The sequence below is a fragment of the Arachis duranensis genome, chromosome 5 (assembly GCF_000817695.3).
Source record: "Arachis duranensis cultivar V14167 chromosome 5, aradu.V14167.gnm2.J7QH, whole genome shotgun sequence".
Lineage (NCBI taxonomy): Eukaryota > Viridiplantae > Streptophyta > Magnoliopsida > Fabales > Fabaceae > Arachis > Arachis duranensis.
In genome coordinates, this window is record NC_029776.3 from 70,654,466 (window position 1) to 70,663,616 (window position 9,151).

Here is a 9,151-nt window from a genome sequence, read left to right on the forward strand (position 1 = left end):
GCCAATATGGCATTCAGAGTGTCAGTCTCAAGAACTCCTTTCTTCTAATTCGTCCCATTGTTCACAGGATTCCTTTCAGAAGTGTACATAAATTGGTTATTTGCAACCATTTCAATCAGTTCTTGAGCTTCTGCAGGCGTCTTCTTCAGATGAAGAGAGCCTCCAGTAGAACTATCCAATGACATCTTGGACAGTTCAGACAGACCATCATAGAAGATACCTATGATGCTCCATTCAGAAAGCATGTCAGAAGGACACTTTCTAATCAATTGTTTGTATCTTTCCCAAACTTCATAGAGGGATTCACCTTCCTTCTGTCTGAAGGTTTGGACTTCCACTCTAAGCTTACTCAATTTTTGAGGTGGAAAGAACTTTGCCAAGAAGGCATTGACTAGCTTTTCCCAAGAGTTCGGGCTTTCTTTAGGTTGTGAGTCCAACCATATCCTAGCTCTATCTCTTACATCAAAAGGGAATAGCATAAGTCTGTAGACCTCAGGGTCAACCCCATTGGTTTTGACAGTGTCACGGATTTGCAAGAACTCAGCTAGAAAGTGATGAGGATCTTCCAATGGAAGTCCATGAAACTTGCAATTCTGTTGCATTAGAGAAACTAATTGAGGCTTAAGCTCAAAGTTGTTTGCTCCAATGGCAGGGATAGAGATGCTTCTCCCATAGAAATCGGGAGTAGGTGCAGTAAAGTCACCCAGCACCTTCCTTGCATTGTTGGCATTGTTGTTGTTTTCGGCTGCCATGTCTTCTTCTTTGAGGATTTCTGTTAGGTCCTCTACAGAGAATTGTGCTTTAGCTTCTCTTAGCTTTCGCTTCAAGGTCCTTTCAGGTTCAGGGTCAGCCTCAACAAGAATGCTTTTATCTTTGCTCCTGCTCATATGAAAGATAAGAGAACAAGAAAATATGGAATCCTCTATGGCACAGTATAGAGATTCCTTGATGTGTCAGAGGAAAAGAAAAATAGAAGGAAGAGGTAGAAGAATTCGAACTTATCAAGAAAGATGGAGTTTGAATTGTGCATTAAGGAAGAGTGTTGGTCCATAAATAGAAGGATGTGAGAAGAGGGGAAGAAATTTTTGAAAATTAAGTAAGAGATTTTAAAAACATTTTGAAAAAATACTAATTGATTTTCGAAAACTAAGAGTGAAAAAGAAATCAATAGATGGTTCTGAAAAAGATAAGAATTAGTAAACTTTTTAAAATCAAACAAAAAGTCAAGTGGTTAATTGAAAAAGATTTGAAAATAAATTTTGAAAAGATAAGAAGTTAGAAAAAGATTTTGAAATTAAGTTTTGAAAAGATATGATTGAAATCTATTTTGAAACTGATTTGAAAAAAGAATTTAAAAAGATTTGATTTTGAAAATTAATGACTTGGCTAACAAGAAAAGACATGACTCAAACATTAAACCTTTCTCAACAGAAAAGGCAACATACTTGAAATGTTGAATCAAATAATTAATTGTTAGCAAGTATTTTTGAAAATAGAAAGAAATTGATTTTGAAAACATGTGATTGAAAAGATATGATTTGAAAAAGATTTGATTTTGAAAAATTTTGAAAACTTGAAAAAAAATTTGCATTAAAAACAAAATCTTCCCCCTTGTCCCATCCTGGCGTTAAACACCCAGAATGGTATTCATTCTGGCATTTAACGCCCAAAATGCTACCCTTTTGGGCGTTAAATGCCCAGCCAGGTATTCTGACTGGCGTTTAAACGCCAGTTTTCCTTCTTCACTGGGCGTTTTGAACGCCCAGCTTTTTCTGTGTAATTCCTCACTTGGCATTTTGAACGCCCAGCTTTTTCTGTGTAATTCCTCTGCAGTATGTTCTGAATCTTCAATTCTCTGTATTATTGACTTGAAAAGACACAAATTAAAATTTTTTTGGATTTTTAATAATGAGGAATAATCAAAATGCAACTGAAATCAAATAAACAATGCATGCAAGACACCAAACTTATAACTTTGTATACTATTGGCACTAACAAGTTGAGAATGCATATGAGAAACAATAAAACACTCAAGACAAGAGAATTTAAAGATCAGAGCAAGTAAATCATCAAGAACAACTTGAAGATCACCGAAGACACATGATAAATGCAAGAAGAACAGAAACATGCAATTGACAACAAACTTAAAATGAGACTAGTGTCTCAATAAGAAACATAAAATATTTTTGGTTTTTTTTTTTATGATTTTGTAATTTTGTTGGTTTTTTCGAAAATTATGTGGAAAAAGAAAATAAAGAGATTCCAAATTTTTAATAAGAATTCCAGGAATCATGCAATGTTAGTCTAAAGCTTCAGTCTAAAGGAATTAGACATGGCTAGCCAAGTGCATTCAAGAGCTAAATTGATGAAAATCAATCAGCTTTGGTGATGATAAGAACATCACCTTGAAACACTAGAATTCATTCTAAAGAACTCTGAAGAAAAATACTTAATCTAAGCAACAAGATGAACCGTCAGTTGTCCAAACTCGAACAATCCCCGGCAACGGCGCCAAAAACTTGGTGCACGAAATTGTGATCATCAATGGCGCCATCAACATGGTACGCACAATTGTAACCTCAACTCTTTATCATAACTTCGCACAACTAACCAGCAAGTGCACTGGGTCGTCCAAGTAATAAACCTTACGCGAGTAAAGGTCGATCCCACGGAGATTGTTGGTATGTAGCAAGCTATGGTCACCTTGTAAATCTTAGTCAGGCAGATTCAAATGGTTATGGATGATATATGAATAAAGCATAAAGATTGAGATACTTATGTAATTCATTGGTGAGAATTTCAGATAAGCGAATGGAGATGCTTTATCCCTTCCGTCTCTCTGCTTTCTTACTGTCTTCATCCAATCCTTCTTACTCCTTTCCATGGCAAGCTGTATGTAGGGTTTCACCGTTGTCAGTGGCTACCTCCCATCCTCTCAGTGAAAATGTTCTACGCACCCTGTCACGGCACGGCTAATCTTCTGTCGGTTCTCAATCAGGTTGGAATAGAATCCAGTGATTCTTTTGCGTCTGTCACTAACGCCCAGCCTTCAGGAGTTTGAAGCTCGTCACAGTCATTCAATCATTGAATCCTACTCAGAATACCACAGACAAGGTTTAGACCTTCCGGATTATCTTGAATGCCGCCATCAATTCTAGCTTATACCACGAAGATTCCGATCAAGGGATCCAAGAGATAAACATTCAAGCCTTGTTTGCTTGCAGAACAGAAGTGGTTGTCAGGCACTCGTTCATAAGTGAGAATGATGATGAGTGTCACATAATCATCACATTCATCATGTTCTTGGGTACAAATGAATATCTTAGAACAAGAATAAGCTGAATTGAATAGAAGAACAATAGTAATTGCATTAATACGCGAGGTACAACAGAGCTCCACACCTTAATCTATGGTGTGTAGAAACTCCACCGTTGAAAATACATAAGAACAAGGTCTAGGCCTGGCCGTGAGGCCAGCCCCCATGATCTAAGATAGCATAAGACTAAAGATAGCTACCAAGATAAGAATACAATAGTAAAAGGTCATATTTGTAGAGAACTTGTAGCCTAGGGTTTACAAGGATGAGTAAATGACATAAAAATCCACTTCCGGACCCACTTGGTGTGTGCTTGGGCTGAGAATTGAAGAATTTTCGTGTAGAGACTTCTCTTGGAGTTAAACGCCAGCTTTTGTGCCAGTTTGGGCGTTTAACTCCCATTCTTGTGCCAGTTCCGGCGTTTAACGTCGGGCAGTTTTGAGCTGATTTGGAACGCCGGTTTGGGCCATCAAATCTCGGGCAAAGTATAAACTATTATATATTGTTGGAAAGTCCAGGATGTCTACTTTCCAAAGCAGTTGAGAGAGCGCCAATTGGGCTTTTGTAGCTCCAGAAAATCTACTTCGAGTGCAGGGAGGTCAGAATCCAACAGCATCTGCGGTCCTTTTCAGCCTCTGAATCAGATTTTTGCTCAGCTCCCTCAATTTCAGCCAGAAAATACCTGAAATCACAGAAAAATACACAAACTCATAGTAAAGTCCAGAAAAGTGAATTTTAACTAAAAACTAATAAAAATATAATAAAAACTAACTAAAACATACTAAAAACATACTAAAAACAATGCCAAAAAACGTATAAATTATCCGCTCATCATCAGGATAATAATAATTCTCAGTTTTGATTGGTAGTAAATAAAAAGCATGGATTAAATAATACTTGTTATGTAGTAATAGAGAATATATTTGAGTTTTGGAGATACTTTGTCTTCTGAATCTCTGCTTTCCTCCTGTCTTTTTCTTCACGCACGCAAGGTTCCTCCTATGGCAAGCTGTGTGTTGGTGGATGACCGTTGTCAATGGCTACCATCCGTCCTCTCAGTGAAAATGGTCCAGGTGCGTTGTCACTGCACGGCTAATCATCTGTCGGTTCTCACTCATCCTGGAATAGGATCCATTGATCCTTTTGGGTCTGTCACTACGCCAATCCTTGTGAGTTTGAAGCTCGTCACAGTCATTCAATCCCTGAATCCTACTCATAATACCATAGACAAGGTTTAGACTTTCCGGATTCTCAAGAATGCTGCCAATGGATTCTAGCTTATACCACGAAGATTCTGATTAAGGAATCCAAGAGATACTCATTCAATCTAATGTAGAATGGAGGTGGTTGTCAGGCACGCGTTCATAGGTTGAGAATAGTGATGAGTGTCACGGATCATCACATTCATCATATTGAAGTGCGAATGAATATTTTAGATAGAAACAAGCGTGTTTGAATGAAAAACAGAAATAATTGAATTAATTCATCGAGACACAGCAGAGCTCCTCACCCTCAACAATGGAGTTTAGAGACTCATGCCATCAAAAAATACAAAGTTCAGATCTAAAAATGTCATGCGGTACAAAAATAAATCTCTAAAATTTGTTTAAATACTAAACTAGTAACCTAGGTTTATAGAAAATGAGTAAACTAAGATAGATTGTGTGGAAATCCACTTCTAGGGCCCACTTGGTGTGTGTTGGGGCTGAGACTTGAGCTTTTCACGTGCTTGGGCTGTTTATGGAGTTAAACATCAGGTTGTAACCTGTTTTGGGCGTTTAACTCCATGCTGCAACCTGTTTCTGGCGATTAACGCCAGAATTGAACATGAAACTGGCGTTAAACGCCAATTTACGTCGTTTATCTTCGAGCAAAGTATGGACTATTATATATTGTTGGAAAGCCCTAGGTGTCTACTTTCCATCCCAATTCAGAGCGCGCCAATTGGACTCTTGTAGCTGCAAAACATCCATTCCGATTGCAGGGAGGTCAGAATCCAATAGCATCAGCAGTCCTTTTTCAGCCTAAATCAGATTTTTGCTCAGCTCCCTCAATTTCAGCCAGAAAATGCCTGAAATCACAGAAAAACATACAAACTCATAGTAAAGTCCATAAATATGAATTTTTCCTAAAAACTAATAAAAATATACTAAAAACTAACTAAAACATACTAAAAACTACATGAAATTACCCCCAAAAAGCGTATAACATATACGCTCATCACAACACCGAACTTAAACTATTGCTTGTCCCCAAGAAACTAGATAAATAAAATAGGATAAAAATAAATCAAGAAGCAATAATATCTCAGAGTTTTAAGTGAAGCTCAGATTCTACTTAGATGAGCGGGACTAGTAGCTTTTCACTTCTGAACAGTTTTGGCATCTCACTTTATCCTTTGAAATTCATAATGATTGGCATCCATAGGAACTCAGAATTCAGATAGTATTATTGATTCTCCTAGTTTAGTATGTTGATTCTTGAACACAGCTACTTTATGAGTCTTGGCCGTGGCCCTAAGCACTTTGTTTTCTAGTATTACCAATGGTTACATAAATTCCACAGACACATAACTGAGTGAACCTTTTTAGATTATGACTTAGCTTTGTTAAAGTATCCAATTAGAGGTGTCCAGAGTTCTTAAGCACACTCTTTTGCTTTGGATCACGACTTTAACCACTTAGTCTCAAGCTTTTTACATGGACATTCATGACACAAGCACATGGTTAGGGACAGCTTGATTTAGCCGCTTAGGCCGGGATTTTATTCCTTTAGGCCCTCCTCTCCATTGATACTAAAAGCCTTGGATCCTTTTTTGCCCTTGCCTTTTGGTTTAAAGGGTTATTGGCTTTTTCTACTACTCCTTCTCTTCTCTTTTTTTTTTTCACTGCTTTTTCTTGCTTTAAGAATCAATTTCATGATTTTTCAGATCATCAATAACATTTTCTCTTGTTCATCATTCTTTCAAGAGCCAACAATTTTAACATTCATAAAATTTAATATAAAAAATATGCACTGTTCAGGCATTCATTCAGAAGACAAAAAAGTATTGCCACCACATATAAATAATTATAATTTTCCTTGTTAAAAACTCGAAAAAATGTTGCCTCCTTATTCTAAAAAAATCTGCTATTTTATTTATGTTTGATGATGATGAGAAAAATAAATTATATCTTAATTGGATATAAAATCAATATAAAGATACTAATTACTACTATTCATATATAACTTCTAAGGTAAATTCATAATAAGAACAATTATCACAGAGTTAAGGCAAAGATTAGGACTCAACAACCTTTACTTTGGAAGGTGGTTGCTCCTTTAGTCTGTGGGGTGCTTGGCCCTTCAAGAGATAGCTTCTGACGTTTCAGTTGCTTCAGTTCATGCCATTGCTCTTCTTGTTCCCTAAGCAGTTTGCAAAGCATGCTATTTTGATTTTTCTGTTCTTCCTTTAGTTGGTCCATAGCTTCTTGCAACTTGGTAACAGATGCTTCAAGACGCTCCCAATATTCAATTTGAGGGATTTCTGGGAGGAACTCCTGTGCTTTCCTCTTGATGGGGTCGTCCTGCACTTGTTGTCCTTCCATTGACTTTTTGGTGATTGGTTGCTCAACTGAGATATACTCATTTACTCCTATCGTTACCCCAGCATCTTTACATAGCATAGAGATTAGCTTGGATAAGCCAATTTGGCATCTTTGGAGTTCTTGTTTGCAATTGTGTAAAGTTCATAAGAGATTAGCTGATGAACTTCCACTTCTTTTCCCAACATAATGCAATGGATCATTGCTGCTCTTTTGATAGTGACTTCAGAGCGGTTGCTAGTGGGCAGTATAGAATGCCCAATGAAGTCCAGCCAGCCTCTGGCGACGGGTTTGAGATCTCCTCTCTTGAGTTGGTTTGGGACACCCTTTGTGTTGGTTGTCCACTTGGTTCTAGGGAGGCATATGTCCTCTAGAATTTTGTTCAAGTCCTTATTTGTTCTCATCATTCTCCTATTAAAGGAGTCTGGGTCATCTTTCAGTTGAGGCAGCTTGAAGATCTCTCTGATTTTGTCAGGGTGGAGGTGAACAATCTTCCCTCTGACCAGAGTTCGATAGTCATAGAAGGCGGTTCCAGCTATTCTCTGCCTGGCTGTTTGCCATAGATTAGAGTAGAATTCCTGAACCATGTTTCTTTCCACCTTTGTTTCAAGATTAGCTAGGATTTTCCAGCTCCTGTTTCGAATTTGCTCTTGGATCTCTGGATATTCGTCTTCTTTCAGATCGAATGTAATTTCCGGGATCACTGAACTTAGACCTATTATTTTGTAGTAATGGTATGAATGTTCTTTGGTTAACAACTTCCCTTGATTCCAAAGTGGTTTTGGAATATTCTCTTTCTTGCATCTTGGAGTGGTTTGTTTTCCCTTATGAGCCATGATCTTAGTAGGTATTGGTTTAATGATCACAGATAAACACACCAAACTTAGAGGTTTGCTTATCCTTAAGAAAAAGAAAGGAAATGAGAGGGATAGAGGGAGAGCCAAGTTTGAAATATGGAGGAGAGGAGTGAGGCTGAACGTGGATTTAAAGGGAAGGGGTGGGTTTTTGAAAATTTGGAAGATATGATAGAAGATTTGATTTGTAAAAGATAAGTATGATAGAAAAAAGATGCACTTTTAAAATTTAAAAGATATGAATAATATGAAATATATTTTGAAAAAGATAGATTTGTTTTGAAAAAGATATTGTGAGGATTTGAAAAAGATATTGATGAGTTGAAAAGACTTGAGCGGAAAAAGAGATAGATTTGTTTTGAAAAAAGATTTGAAAAGAAGTTGAAGAGGATTTTAAAAAAAAATTATGTTTAGAATTAAGATACATTTGATATCTTTGAAAAAAGGATTTGAAAAATTAGGATTTGTAATATGTTTATGCAAGAAATTATGGATGAAAACATGAAAATTTGAAAAAAAATCAAGTTGGGATTAAACGCCCAACTGCTGCATGTTTTGGGCGTTTAACGCCCAGTTGGTGCTTGGTCTGGGCGTTTAACGCCCAGCTGTTGCATCTAGCTGGCGTTAAATGCCAAAAACTCCTTTATCACTTGGCATTTTTCTGAATGCTCAGGATGCTGTAAATCTGGCATTAAACGCCCAGAAGCTGCTTCTTTCTGGCGTTTAACGCCTAGATGGCTATCTCTACTGGCGTTAAACGCCCAGTAGATTCTTCTTTTGGGCGTTTAACGCCCAAACCAGCTTTTACTGGCGTTTTCGTGCCAGTGAGCTTCTTTTTGCTGTTTTATCCACTAAATCCTTCTCTAACTCTGTGAACTCATGCAATTGCTATTTTACCTTGAAGATAATTAATATCAACCTATAAAATGATCATTTAATTAACAAATAAGCTTTGTTAATGGCTGGGTTGCCTCCCAGCAAACGCTTCTTTATTGTCTTTAGCTGGACTATTACTGAGTTTTAATCAAGTCTCAGTTTTGAGCATTCTTGCTCGAAATTGCTTTCAAGATAATGTTTGACTCTCTGCCCATTAACAATGAATATTTTGTTAGAGTCATTATCCTGAAGCTCTATATATCCATATGGTGACACACCTGTAATCACATATGGTCCTCTCCACCGGGATTTCAACTTTCTGGGGAATAATCTGAGCCTAGAGTTAAACAGCAGAACTTTCTGCCCAGGCTCAAAGATTCTGGATGACAGCTTCTTATCATGCCATCGTTTTGCTTTCTCTTTGTAAATTTTTGCATTTTTGAAAGCATTTAGTCTGAATTCCTCTAGCTCATTTAACTGGAGCAATCGTTTTTCTCTAGTTAACTTGGCATCAAGGTTTA